General features: G+C 44.2%; 1 protein-coding gene across 7 annotated transcripts in view; it reads right to left on the minus strand.

The window, feature by feature from the left end:
* tbck (TBC1 domain containing kinase) overlaps window positions 1-15590 on the minus strand; it is a 223106-nt gene that overhangs the window by 65845 nt on the left and 141671 nt on the right. The gene's annotated exons all lie outside the window — the stretch shown is intronic.

Raw genomic sequence — 15590 nt, forward strand, 5'->3', positions numbered from 1 at the left:
ATCTCCTGTGGCATTATACATGGGGAGTCAAGACCAAAATGTAGTTTGCAGATGAGAGAGAATTAGACGTCAGGCGATAATTGGATCAAGGCTTGCATATGTAATTCTATGCCCATTTTAAAAATCATACTTTCTTTAAAGAATATATTTCATTAAAAATTCAAACATCCACATTACTAATGAAAAATTGGTTATGTAAACTTGTCAGCTGTAACTACACACTCCCACCAGTGGTGGCACTGAAGTAGCTCCACTCACTGGACTGTGCAATTACACTGTGACAATTTTGCATAGGCAGCTTCGATTAGAAATGCTGACACAGGAATTTATAATGGAAAAAGCTGACTGGAAGTACACGCAGAAAAAAAAAAAAAATTCATTCGTATAGTGCCTTTCAAGACCACCAGTCTTCACAAAGCGCTTTACAGCCAATGAAGTACTTTTGAAGTATAGTCACTGTTGTAATGTAGGAAATGCGGCAGCCAATTGTGCACAGCAAGCTCCCACAAACAGCACTGTGATAATCTGTTTTTGTTATGTTGACTGAAGAATAAATATTGGGCAGGACACCGGGGATAACTCCCCTGCTCTTGTTCGAAATAGTGCCATGTGATCTTTTACATCCACCTGAGAGAGCAGACGGGGCCTCGGTTTAACGCCTCATACTGAAAGACGGCACCTCCGACTGTGCAGCACTCCCTCAGCATTGCACTGGAGTGTCAGCTTAGATTTTTGTACTCAAGTCTCTGCAGTGGAACCTGAAACCACAACCTTCTGACTCCGAGGCGAGGGTGCTACGAACTGAGCCACGGCTGACATACAGATGCAAGATAGGTGAACAGCCCACATTATTGCCCTGCACAGCCTTTCATTTCCCCATTGTCCTCTGGCTCTTGCTCCTTCTTGTGTCTCTTCCCTTTGACCCATCATATTTGATTCTGCATGCCCCCACTCACGGTCTCCTTTTCCATCTGCTGTCGGATTCCATTGTCCCCACATAAAATGACAATCGTTTGGCCCAAAAAGAAAACATGAGCTACTCCTCTGGAGAAGGTGATAGTTTGGGCAATAAAAATATACATACACGAAGCGCTGAACCTAAAAACATTCTTGTATGTCTCAGCCACAATATCAGCTGCAGTTTTTCTGCACTCTAATCTTTATTACCAAATGCAAGTGTAGGATGATTGTACTTTTATTCAATTACTCCGAACTGTCACACACAAAAGGGTAGTGAACTTCCCAAGATTTCCAGGCAATTCACAGAACTCAATATAAATTCTTCAAAGAAAGGTTAAAGGTATTAATGCCAAGAAAATGTCACTGATTTGTTTTTTAATCCTTCGTTGACATTTCATGCCACCTTTGTGTGAAAGGCGAGTACTTATTCAACTCCAGCAGAGCACTTTGTTGGGATTTGTATTTCCTTGCTATCTAGCTAAACTTACTGATTATTCACCAGACTCTTGGGCATCACAAAGTTGTTCTGCCTGAGTCACCCCATGTTGTGTCTTTTGCTTGTGAGAGAGGACATTTTTTTCCTCCCCTTTCTTCCACCACACATCCAATTATTCCTCCTGTACAACCTCCTTTGAGCCACATGCAAGATAAGGTCGATGGCAGTGGGAACTGGTTCCTAAACCCCAATAACTCATTGTGATAGGAAACAATGGGTCTGGTTGGTGGATGAAACTTCTCCTCTGGTTTCCCTCCCTCATGTAAGGTACGGTGGTCCTCCACCGATTAGCAGCTCAGAGTGTGGAGAAGTCATCGGTGTAAACCAGAGTCCTACCACTGTGTGGCGTGCATCGCCAGGGCATACACTGTTGTGCCATCCAGACATTATCGGTATTGCGTTTCCGTACTGTACTCACAATCAAACAAAAATACAAAAAGACTTACATTTATACAGCGCCTTTCACGACCACCGGATGTCCCAAAGCGCTTTACAGCCAATGAAGTACTTTTCTTGCCGTGTAGTCACTGTTGTAATGTAGGAAATGCGGCAGCCAACTTGCACACAGCAAGTTCCCATAAACAGCAATGTGAAAATGACCAGATAATCTGTTTTAGTGATGTTGATTGAGGGATAAATAATTGGCCAGGGCACCAGGGATAACTCCCCTTCACTTTTTCGAAATATTGCCATGGGGTCTTTTACTTCCACCTGAGGGGGCAGACGGGGCCTCGTTTTAACATCTCATCTGAAAGACGGCACCTCCGACAGTGCAGCGCTCCCTCAGTACTGTACTTGTGTGTCAGCCTAGAATTTGTGCTCACGTCTCTGGAGTGGGACTTGAACCCACTGAGCCACTGGCTGACACCGTAATCAAGGTCAAACGTTTGAAACAACTTAAAGACACAGGAATAACATTCAACCTTGCTGAAGTTTATAATTGTTGACTATCTTGCACAACAAACCTAACTTTGAATGGAAGCTGCAGCATATATAAAAGGCACTTTTACATTGATGTTGGGACACTAGGAAGAGTGACCCTCAAGCGGGGCCTGTGACCTCCACATGTCCTTCTCCCCTTTTTACATTTACTAGTGTTCTGCCAGTCCCCATTGGACCCATTTGAGCATCAACAGAAAGAGGATAGCCCGGAGCTATCCATATCTTCGGCTGCTGGAAAAGACACGTCTCAGGTGCTGTTGGAGATGCTGACTCTCTTCTATCAAAAGGGAATTGGATATATACTTGAAAAGGAAAAATTTGCAGAGCTGTTGCGGAAAGAGCAGGGGAATGAGATGAATTGGACAGCTCCTTCAAAGAGCCGGCAGAGGCACTGTGGGCCGAATGGCCTCCTTCTGTGCTGTACGATTCTATGATTCTTTGACGGTGATGGGAGGAGTATTGTGTGCCTGCCTCCCGAGAGCACACTATTAAGAGAGAATTGACTTAACAGCTACAGGGGAACAAGAATGAAGCTTCATAAACTACCCAACTGTGTAGCACACAACGGCATGACATGACATACTTGCACTGCGGAATGTGGATGTTTTAAAGTTGGCAGTGTCACAGAGTTCAGAGCTTTGATGTGTGTGCTTTTAAACGACGTTTTCAGATACATCACCGGGGAATTCTGCAGCTATTGCCCATTTTGGGTGACCAAGGTTTTCACTGGAAAAATTAGAGCCAAAGTGAGAACTTGATCTTAATAAAAATATCTTCATAATTCTTTGTGTGAATTGGATGCAAAACAGCCCTGTGAAAACATAGGATCCATAGGATCTTCTGATGGATTCCATCAGTATGCTTCTGACATAATGGTCCAGATTTTACTGAAAATATAACGACGTCTGAACGACGCACGCAGTTATTAATGCGCAAATCGGCCAGCAACTTGTGGCGAGGAAGAGATACTCCGTGAATTGCCAATCGCTCCAAGTTGCTGGCTGATGTGCCCCGCTCCGCCGTTAGTTTTGTGAAAACGAATCTCGCCCTTACTCTCCCTGTCATTTTCATTGGCCCAGAAATTCGGGTCAGGGGCTTCCTGCGGGTGCAAGCCCCCGATCTGCACTTACCTTGCGTGCCGGCCGTTGAGCTGTGGGCCTGCGTGGAATTGCGATCCAGGGCCTGCTCCAGCTGCCGGCACGCAGTGCTTGCGTATCCCAGGGGCGCAGTTAGTTCAATGCGTCCCCTGGGATCACGTGGGCCATGGGCAGCCAATCGGAGCAGGGAATGCTCCATTCATAAGTCTGACAGGAAGTGCGGTCAAGACTTATAAATACTACGGCCCCAAAATAACACTAAATCTTCAAATAAATTAAAAAAAAAAAAAAATCACATTTTTAAAATAAACTATAAATTACATGTAATAACTATTTTAAATAATTTAAATTTTTGAAAAAAATTATTTTACTTTCTAACGGGGCTAAAAATAAACTTACCTTGCTTTAAAGTATTTAAAAATAATAAACCTGTGGAAAAAATGTTTTAATTTTAATTAATTCACCACTTACCTTGTAAAAAGCAGGCCTTACACCTGCTTTTTATATTTCTAAATTCTGCAGGCTTACCCTCCCGGGAAAACCTGTAAAAAAAAAAAACCGAAGCTTGATGCGCACGCGCAGTCTCCCCCGCGCACGCGTTCGACCTCTGAACCTCTTCGTTCAGAGTAACGGAAGTGCCAGTTTCCCGCGCATGCAGGAAACCGGCACTTCCATTGGGCCTACGGGTGAGTACCCCGTGCGTACTCACCCGTGGAGACCTGAATTTCTGGGCCAGTATGTTTTTGCATTTGCACATTAATTGCCCATTAAACTCGCCACAGAAAGTTACCTCTAGCAAATAACAGCAGAAGTACCCTTTTAATGATGTGATAATTGTTAATGACTGCCACACAACCACACTTGCCCAGAAAGTGAACAATTAAAAATCTGGTCTCTCATTCCTTCTGGTTGTGAATTGTTTTCGGAGGTTTTAAAAGTGTCAAATTTTATTTTTACATTTTTCTTATTTTTCCTTTTTTTTTCTCTCTATCTTAATCTAATCTTTCTTTCCCTCTCTTTATTTCTCTTTCTGCACCGGATTTGACATTGAATTCACCCAATCTAATTCACCCTCCTTCTCAGTCCTTCCTCTGTTTATTTCCCAAATCCTTTAATCTCTTTCGTTAAGGAGATAAACTGTTTGACTCGTTGTTCACCAAGGTCCCAGATGGGCTGTTGCCCTCACCGAGCCGTTATCTGCTCGCACTTCCAGCAACTTGGTGGGCAAATTTTTTAAAAACCTAACCGTGCATGAACAGGAAGACTAATTAATGGGATATGCCACGAGATGCCCTGATCCAGCAAAACCCGGGCCAATGTTTAAAAAGGACAGGTATGTGTCACCTTGGCTCAGTTGGTAGACTCTCGCCTTCAAGTCAGAAGACTCCACTCCAGAGACTTGAGCATATTATCTAGGCTGACAATTCAGTGCAGTACTGAGGGAGTCAGAGGTGCCGTCTTTCGGATGAGACGTTAAACCGAAGCCCACTCTGCCCTCAGATGGACATAAAAGATCCCATGGCACTATTGGAAGAGGAGCAAGGGAGTTCTCCCCGGTGACTTGGCCAATATTTAACCCTCAGCAACATCATTAAATAACAGATTATCTGGTCATTATCTCATTGTTAGTTGTGGGACCTTGCTCTGTGCATATTGACTGCTATGTTTCCAACATTACACCAGTGACTACACCTCAAGAAATTCTTCATTGGCTATTAAAGCGCTTTGGGACATCCAGATGTCACAATAGGTGCTATATAAATGCAAGTTTGTTTTTTCTTGGCATTACATTCTTGCACATGTTGTTGATTACCAATATGTAACTGAAAACAATTACAAGTACACTTTGGTCCAATAGTATCTGAACTCTCTGCTTTCTTAAGCCAAGTTGGTGGAAATATTAATGATTAGAAACAAAAAAAGAGTTGATAATGGCAACCAGGAAACTGGTTTGTAAAGAATGTTACTTGCTTTCTCAGGTCCTGGCATAATACAGAGTACATGCCAAGTTACAAATTACATGGCGTTACAGATACATACACGGATTGACCATTACAGTTCTGACGAAAGGTTAACTCTGTTACTCGCTCCACAGATGCTGCCTGACCTGCTGAGTATTTCCATCATTTTCTGTTTTTATTTCAGATTTCCAGCATTCGCAGTAACTTGCTTTTGCATTACAGTTATCATCTAGCATTTCTAATGCAGGGAAAACTGATCCAGAACTAGACAGGCAGGCCGAGATACATTATTTGGAAAGGGGCAGAATTAAAAATGGTCTTAACATGAGGGGTTGGTTTTTTGACACACTGAATTAAAAGGAGAAGAATCTGCGCATTGGTTTCAAGTTTTGCATTAATTTTTCCTAGTAGGATCCAGTCCATCATATCATTCATTCAGTGATTAACTGAAGGGAAGATCGCTGTGTTTAGGCCTCGCCTGAGTGCATTCTGTAAGTGCAAAGTTGAGGAGTTGATTAGAGCACCGGTTAATGGACGCTCGACTCACATTGAAAAGCCACGTGGATACTGGGTTTGTAATTGTTAATTGTTAATAAGATCTCTAATTGTCGGACATACTTGGGCTGTGGTTAAAAGCATTCACTATCAGAAATAAAAAAAAAAATCTATTTATGCCCATTAGTCAGATGCTATCTTTGATACAAAGGCTCTTTTATTTTAATGAGAAAATAAAGATTTATTATTCACATCTGATACTGTCTCCCATGGAGGCTGAAAACTGCAATTTGCTAGAAACATTAAAAATAAGTTTGTGTTACAGAGAATCTGAATTAAGTTCCAAGTTAAAACGCATCAAGAAAATCCTCTTTTTTAATACTTTGTAAGAATGAGGCGTGGAACAGAAACGTGTAATGATGAATGGCAATATTATGAAGAAGTGATTAAGTCAGGCAATTTTTTAAAATTTATCAGAAAACAGGATATAAAAACCTTGCAGCACCTGTTGCAGCACAGGCTGGAGTGTTTTTTTTGGCCAAATCCTGCTTTCTGCAAGGACTGAAACTCTTGATGACTTCCCAAAACCACAAGGATGCCTGCTTAACAAGATAATGTGAAAAATATCCTACACATGCTGGTGTATTAACGAGACATCGGGCAGTTTGTGCTCCAGTGAGGGCACTGCAGCTTCTTTTGTCCTAATGTGAAACACGTGTTAAGTGTTAAATGATGTATAGTCCGGCTAATTTATCCTGGTACATTTATCATCATAATGCAGCGGTTAAAGGATGCAGTCTCCTTCACAGCTCCAATGTTAACACCATTAATATCTCCCAAAGCTCTGCTTCCCATCAAAATGTCGAGGCTTTTAATCTCTCTCGTGTACAAACAGGTACAAATGATTCAAATAAATTCTCTACCTGTGGTGAACACAGAACAAAAAAAACCCACATCTGCCTAAAATCTGACTTTCAACGCAACCAGGCAACAATCTAACTGTGTAGATTACTAGCACGCCTGTGCACTAAAATAGATCAAAGCAACAATATGTGAGACACAGAGCATCACTCCGAGCTGTAACCAGAGAGCTGATGGAAAATATAACAGTCTGACTAAGACGTGCATTCTGATTACAACATGGACCAGATACTGAGACATAATCCCTTCAATTAAACCTGACAACTTGATCAATATTATTTTCTGACGAGATATTACCTCAGTAGACACCCCTCTAATTATTTTTGGGTGCGCGGCCCCTTTAACGGGCTGCGCGGCCCATTCAAATTTGCGCGCATGCGCGGGTTTTCCATTTAAAAGTGGCGAGCGGCCTGCGCGGGACCTTCAGATCACTGCACAACCCCGCAGCTCAACAGGAACATTAGTCAACACTAAATATTTTTACCAAAATGCAGTGACCATTTTAATTACAAACAAGATACTAGAGCTGGAATTTAATCCAGAAAAGCCTCATTTGGAAGATTATTAAGAGTGGTGTGACAATTTTCCTTGGAGCCAAACTGCATAAAACTGAAGGCTGACATGAAGTTACATTTCACTGGGGCAGAAGGTCCAACAGCTTGCAGGCTCGTCAGGCTACAAAGCCTGCTTTGATTCAGGTGTATCTTGACTGTTATGGTGCAGTGTAATTCATGGGCACAGTCAACCGAAATGCACTCTGGCAAGAGGCAAGACCACCCCTGGAAGGCAAGACCACCACCCCCGCCGTCCCCCCAAAGGCAAGTCCACCTCCCCTGGAAGGCGAGACCACACCCTACCTGGGAGGCGGGACCACCCTACCTGGGAAGCGGGACCACTCCCCCGGAAGGTTTGCGTGGGTTTCCTCCGGGTGCTCCGGTTTCCTCCCACAGTCCAAAGATGTGCGGGTTAGGTTGATTGGCTATGATAAATTGACCCTTAGTGTTAGGGGGATTAAATACGTGGGGTTACGGGGATAGGGTGGGATATGTGTTGGTGTAGGGGTTACGGGGATCGGGTGGGATATGTGTCGGTGCAGGCTCGATGGGCCAAAATGGCCTCTATCTGCATTGTGGGGTTTCTGTGATTCTGAAGGTAGACAATAGATCACCTGCGGACTTTTAAAACATTCCTTTAAAGTATTCCAACCTTACTTTTAATGGGCACATCTCTTGGCTCGAGAAAACTGGGAAAAACCAAAGGATCCCAAATTGTATTCAGAACTCAACGCAGACTAAACCCTGCCGGGCCTCTGCACTGAAATGAAACAATAAATGAAAACATCCTGACTAAATCATCTCTTGCTTTTTGGTTTCATGAAGTTACTCCTGATTTTTGGTGCATTTTTCTCACGAGTACCAGCTGGCTGGGTGAAATAAATCTATTTCCGTTCACAGGCGGCATATGCAGCTGGTGTTAGTGAGAAATCGGACAACTGTTTCTTTACTTTGCACAGTAGGGTGTTAGCCGAGAGGTAGATATTCATTTATAATCCACTTAGAGCAATGCATGAGCCTTTAACTCGCTCACAGGGGGGGAAAAAAATGTCCAGCTGATCTTTATTTGGGAACAAGCTATACTTTCTAATGACAGCAAGTCCAACTTTGCAAAGTATAACACAGTTACGGATTATAAAAATCCAGCCAGCTCGGGGTGCAGCAGTGGACTGGAACACCCACAGGTGGCACCATGTACCTCCTCTCACTCTACTCCGCATGACATGTTAGATGGGGGGGAAAATGTACTGGATGTGGTGCACATGGACTTTTGGAAAACCTTGGACAAGGTACTGCACGTGGGAGATTAGTAGAGAAGATTAAGGGGTATGGAATTTGGGGGAGAATAGCAAACTGGATTAAAAAAAAGTTACAGTACAAGCGAGAGAAAACAGAGTAGGAATTAAGGGCAGTTTTTCAGAATGGTTGGGTGGGCAGTGGTGCCCCACAATTGAGTTCTGGGGCCTTTCTGTTCACAGTGCGCATCAACGATTTGGAAGCTGCCAAGGGGTATTGATCAGATGGGGAAATCGTCTAAAAAGTGGCAGATGGAATTCAATGTTAGCAAGTGTGAGGCGATACATTTTAATGAAAAAAACACCAGCAGTAATTATGCTCTGAATGGAAGTAGGCTCGGTGCTGTGGAAGAGCAGAGGGATTTGGGGGGCACAGGTTCACAGGACATTAATGGCCCAGAACTTCGGGTCTCCACGGGTGAGTACGCACGGGGTACTCACCCATAAGCCCAATGGAAGTGCCGGTTTCGTGCATGCACTGCGCATGCGCGGGAAACCGGCACTTCTGTTCCCTTGAAAGCAGGGTTAAGAGGTCGAACGTGTGCGCAGGAGAGGCTGCGTGTGCGCAGGAGAGGCTGCGCGTGCGCATCGAACTTACGTTTTTTTTGCAGGTTTTCCCGGGAAGGTAAGCCTCCAGAAGTTGGACATTTAAAAAGCAGTCGCAAGGCCTGCTTTTTACAAGGTAAGTGGTGAATTAATTAAAATTAAAACATTTTTTCCACAGGTTTATTATTTTTAAATACTTTAAAGAAAGATAAGTTTATTTTTTAGCCCCGTTAGAAAATAAAATTATTTTTTCAAAAATTTAAATTATTGTTTAAAATAGTTATTTCATGTAATTTATAGTATATTTTAAAAATGTGATGGTTTTCAAAAAATTTATTTGAAGATTTAGTGATGTTTTGGGGCTCGTAGTATTTCTAAGTTTGACAGCACTTCCTGTCAAACTTATGAATGAAGCATTCCCTGCTCCGATTGGCTCCCCATGGCCCACGTGATCTCAGGGGACGCATCGAACTAACTGCGCCCCTGGGATACGCAAGCACTGCGCGCCTGCAGCTGGACCAGGCCCAGGATCGGAATTCCACGGGGGCCCACAGCTCAACGGCCGGCGCGCAAGGTAAGTGCAGGTCGGGAAGCCCCCGACCCGAATTTCTGGGCCAATAAAGGCAGCACCTCAGGTTGAGAAGGCCATAAAAAAAGCTAATGGAATTCTACATTTTATCACAAGAAATATAGAATATAAAAACCAAGCGGTAATGAGAAGTCTACATAGAACCGTAAGACCTCAGTTAGAGTATTGTATGCAGTATTTGGCTTCACTGGAGGTGGGGGTGGAGAGAGGCTGTCAGAGAGGTTTAGATCTGTGCTTAGTCACTCGGAGTCCCAGAGCCTACTTATGTCTACATTATCTTTCGATCTGAGACAAAGAACCTCAGAAGGTTCTCTGCTCAATCAGCTCAAGTATTCAAATATAAAGAGCTGTGTTTGTTTTTAAAAAGTGAGGCACAAAGAAGCAGGTCAAGATTTTATTTCATTTTAATCAAAGGAATGAAACTTGACAGGCTTATGGCCAGATTAGTGGGCTGAAGTTTTCTCCTGGGGATAACATGTCAAGAGTATTGTGATTACCACCACGCTTGGTGCAAGATCTTAATCAACCTCCAGGACAGGAAAACAGCAGCTCAATTTAACACCATATCCAAAGGGAAGCATATTTATCCTAACACCTCCGAGATGGCATGGAAAGGTTAGCAATACAAAGTGAGCTCAGGTCCCTGGAGCAGGAAAAACCCAGCAAGGAGAGGCTCAAAAATAAAACCTGAAGTAACAAGCAGTTTTATTAAACCCAGAAGTTTATACAACTCAATGCCCCGCTGGCCACTCCGCTCCTTCAGTTCAATTGTGCCTTACATAATTGGGGCATGCTCATATTGAAAACGAACTAAAATGCACTCCAACCCCTAGGCTTTGCAGAGCATAGCTTCAATAAGAGCAAACTACAAAAAGAAGTTAGCTTGATCATGAAACCCTTCTGCAACATATCGGAGGCAAGTACTTTACATAGTAGTACTTGTCCAGCACCAATGCTTCCCTATAAAAGGTCTGTGCATTTGGCACAATGCAAAAAGTTTATAGTGTGGAAGGCTAAATGTCTTCAGATGCAATAATAATAGTGCTAATACATATATAATATTAAAGAGAGAATGAAAGCAAATAGTCAAGTCCCCAGTCACTTATTGATCTGGTCAGTAGTTCAGGGGACACTCCCTGGTGCACTGCGCTAGCAACCGTTGCCTCATTTCTACAGCCTACAGTCAAATCTAGCACAAATGGAAGGGATGCAAGAGTCAGACATAGATAGAAAGACTTACATTTATATAGCGCCTTTCACGACCCAAAGCGCTTTACAGCCAATGACGTACTTTTGAACTGTAGTCACTGTCATAACGTAGGAAAGCACCGCAAGCTCCTACAAACAGCAATGTGACAATGACCAGATAATCTGGTTTTTAGTGATGTTGATGAGGGATAAATATCGGCCAGGACACCAAGGATAACTCCCCTGCTCTTCTTTGAAATAGTGCCATGGGATCTTTTACGTCCACCTGGGAGAGCAGACAGGGCCTCGGTTTAACGTCTCATCTGAAAGACGGAACCTCCGACAGTGCAGCACCCCCTCAGCACTGTACTGAAGTGTCAGCCTAGTATTTTGTGCTCAAGTCTCTGGAGTGGGACTTGTACCCACAACCCTCTGACTCAGAGGCAAGGGTGCCACCCACTGAGCCACGGCCGACATGGAATGAGTTACAGACAATCTCAATCCAACAACTAGTGACCACAAGCCCGGAGTACAAAACTGACCAGAAATTAGCACCACAGTCAGGCAGACTACAAGGAGGGCTGATGTGAGAAGTGGAAAATTTCTAACGAATGCACCAAAGGTGTTTCCCGCCACCCCCCCACCCCAGTGTGATTAGCGTGACTGCTCAAGTCCCTGGAGTGGGACTCTGAACCCACAACCCTCTGACTCAGAGGCGAGGGAGTGCTACCCACTGTGCCACGGCTGACACACAATGGCAGGGATTTTACCCACGCTGTTCGTGGCGGTGAAACCGCCCTGTTCTTTACACTGTCCCATTCGTTGCAAAGGCCCAACCGTAATTGAAGATTCGAAGTGCAGCAGCACTGGCCAGGTAACTGTGGCAGGCGATAAATTCTGCAGTTGGTGGGGGTGGGGGGGGGGGGGGGGGGGGGGGGGGGAGGGGAGATATCCCTCAGCAACTGCTGCGACCACAGTACAGGAAACTCTTTGGTATCCGGCAACGACGGGACCGGGATGGTGCCGTTTGATTAAAAATTCCGGATAACGGAGAGGGTTATCCACCGAGACTATTTTTAACAAGCAAAGAGTCAGACTCCTGTTATTGAGGTGTTCGGACTTCTGACAGCGCCAAGAAGCCAAGTAGTGGCAGTTTGGAGAACTACCCCCACTGACTAACTCGGCCACCGCGGGAGACTCGGACTCGGCAACATTTCCGGTTATTGAGGTGTTGTTTTCGGAGTATGCATTTTGCCGGTTAATAGAGAATTCCGGATACTTAGGTGCCGTTTAAATGAGAGTTTCCTGTATTGTGAAATCCTGGGAACCTGGGTATCATTAGGGTTACCAATTCTGGTCGGATGTAGTCCTGTAGGTTCCATTGCATGACCTCCCACCTCCACTCGCCCCACCCAGTCAAACAGCTTTCTCCCCCCCCATCTCCCAATATTTTTAGAACTAATAACTAACTATAGTATACCAAAAGTGCCAAAGAAAATGAAAAACAAACATATCTTTAATGCCTCTGTGATTTTTCTCCTGGGTGTTGCTCGCAGCAGTGTCCAGGAGATTAATCTTCAATTCCTGGAGACTCCGGGGCAATCCTGGAGGGTTGGCAACCCTGGGTATCATTAACCTCATTTTTTGCCGGGAGTTAATTGACTACATCTCAATGAAACTTATAAAATTCTGACAGGACTGGAGAGACTAGATGTAGGAAGGATGTTCCCGATGGTCGGGAGTCCAGAACCAGGGGTCACAGTCTAAGGATAAGGGGTAAGCCATTTAGGACAGAAATGAGGAGGAATTTCTTCACCCAGAGAGTGGTGAACCTGTGGAATTCTCTACCACAGAAGGCAGTAGAGGCCAATTCATTAAATATATTCAAGAAGGAGTTGGATATATTTCTTAAGGCTAAAGGGATCCAGGGGTATGGGGAGAAAGCGGGGACCGGGTACTGAAATTGGATGATCAGCCATGATCGCAATGAATGGCGGAACAGGCTCGAGGGGCCGAATGGCCTACTCCTATCTTCTATGTTTCTATGTACAGCACTTTTGCATTGCAAAGAAATGTGGACCTGCCGAGAACTGGCGTGCATCTCCCCCACGGTCCCAGTGGACTAGAGTGTTTCGTCCCAAGAAGTGATCATAATACTGTTTAAGACTCTGGTGTCTTTGGAGAAGCACAAAAAAAAAGCAATGGGTTCTTGGGTTGAAACGCTGGTTTGTTTTCCTTTCCAAATGAAATCTTAACGGACTGTTTTGAAATCAACCATGCAACGCTAATGCCAGAAAGGTTGAGTATCTAGAAACAACAAAGCTGCTGATTCTTCCATCCTGTTCCAATTAACAGGTGTTCTGAGAGAAATTGGCCGACGAAGTACTGTGCCGGCCTCGAGCGATGAGCGGGTGTCAAACACTGCTTGATGAAAGAACAGTTTGCAGCCACATGCTGAAGCCAAAGTTGGCATCAGACAGAAAGGTGTCTAAACTTTACATCGGATTTATGTTCTTGAAAAGGGGAAGATTTCAGAGCTATGGGTAAAGAGCAGGGGGGGTGGGACTAATCCGATAGCTCTTTCAAAGAGTCCGCATAGGCACGATGGGCTGAATGGCCTCCTTCTGTGTTGTATCATTCTATGAAATCTGTTGTTTAAAAAATGCCACAACAAAACGAGGTCCATTGTAGAAATCATTAACAAACAGAAGTTCCGTCTGACTCAAATATTCCACTACCGTTATTATAAGGGGGGAATTTTACAATTAAGATCGAGGTCTTCGGGAGAGAATGCTAACTTTTGTAGACAAAAAAATAAATAATCCCCTAATAGTTACAGACCACTGTGCCAAAAATTTAGGTAGTGCAGTCAGGGTTTAGCAAGATGTGGCTCCTGCACTGGGGGACTTTTAAGCTGGGTGCAGGTTCTGTAACAGTCTGCACTGAAAACTCAACTCAACCCCCCTGGAGAAAGTTTGTGCTGTTGCAGAAATGTCTGCAACAATTTTTTAAAATTACAACTGTGGAGACAGATTTGATTGCCACTGCGATGACTTTGATGCACTAAACGTGTAATTGCGCGCTCATTCAGAAGGTAAACGGTTTGGCAAGATATTCTACCTTGGCACCACTGTCCCATACGTCTATTACATTACTTAAATTACAACAGTGACTACACTTCAAAAGTACTGCACTGGCGGTGAAGTGTTTTGGGATGTCCTGAGGTCATGGAAGACACTAGACTTGTATTCCCTTGAGTAGAGAAGATTAAGGGGTGATCTAATTGAGGTGTTTAAGATGATTAAAGGAATTGGTAGGGTTGTGAGAGATAGAGAGAAACTATTCCCTCTGGTAGGAGAGTCCAGAACAAGGGGGCATAACCTTAAAATTAGAGCTAGGCCGTTCAGGGGTGATGTCAGGAAGCACTTCTTCACACAAAGGGTGGTGGAAATCTGGAACGCTCTCCCCCAAAAGGTTGTTAAGGTTAAGTCAATTGAAAATTTTAAAAATAAGATTGATAGATTTTTGTTAGGCAAGGGTATTAAGGGATATGAAATCAAGGTGGGTAAATTGAGTTAAGATACAGATCAGCCATGATCTAATTGAATGGAGGAACAGGCCCGAGGGGCTGAATGGCCTGCTCCTGTTCCTACATAATTTATTTTTCTTTTCAATAGTTCCATACAGGGCTATGGGGAAATAGTAGGGCAGTGGGATGAGTTTTGCATTGCTCTGACAGAGCTAGCACAGGCATGATGCGCCAAATAGCCTCTTTTTGCACTGTAAACCTCTATGGTTCTATCTTGATGCATGACAATATTTAACAGCTAAAAATTCATCAGATCCACACCATTTGTTACTCAGTAAAGACTGCTGGCTGGCTATTAAACTGGTTACAAGGGCCGCGATTTTCTCATGGGTGGCGGGTTGGGTGCGGGTCAGGTGGTCGGCGGGTTCCGGTCCTGCCTCCGCTTTCAGCCAGTTAAAAATTGAGATTTTGCCCTAATTGGGCTATTGAGTCCCTGCGTGCACGCCACGCTGGCCAATTCGTGGTTTTGGGTCTGCTGCTCGCCTCTGCTGACATCTGTCAGCCAGCTGCTTTTAAGAGGCCCTTGCAGCTTTCTTTTATTCTCTCGGATTTCGTGCTGCCATGACTACTTCAAGTGCCAAGGCCTCATCCCGTTTCCTCCATGCTCTTGTGGAGGGAGTGAGAGGCCGCAAGGAGGTACTCTTCCCATCCTCTGGACGGAGGAAGCCTCCACAGCAAAGCAAAGCAGCCTGGCTGCAAATTGCTCAGCAGGTGAGCTCCAGATCATTGTGCACTTGATCCTGGGTGCAGAGCAGGAAAAGGTTTAATGACCTGGTACGCTCAGGAAAAGTGAGTATAACATCACACTTGCCCTCAATCTGCTCCTCATCTGCTCTCATCACCAGCACTCTGCATTGTCAACCTACTCCTGCACATCCCACGTGGGATTGGGGGCAAGGTACTGACTTGGACAGAGAACTGGTTGGCAGACAGGAAGCAAAGAGTTGGAACAAACGG

This window comes from Somniosus microcephalus, chromosome 2 (assembly GCF_052327205.1).
Source record: "Somniosus microcephalus isolate GS21.2 chromosome 2, FLI_Smic_1.0, whole genome shotgun sequence".
Lineage (NCBI taxonomy): Eukaryota > Metazoa > Chordata > Chondrichthyes > Squaliformes > Somniosidae > Somniosus > Somniosus microcephalus.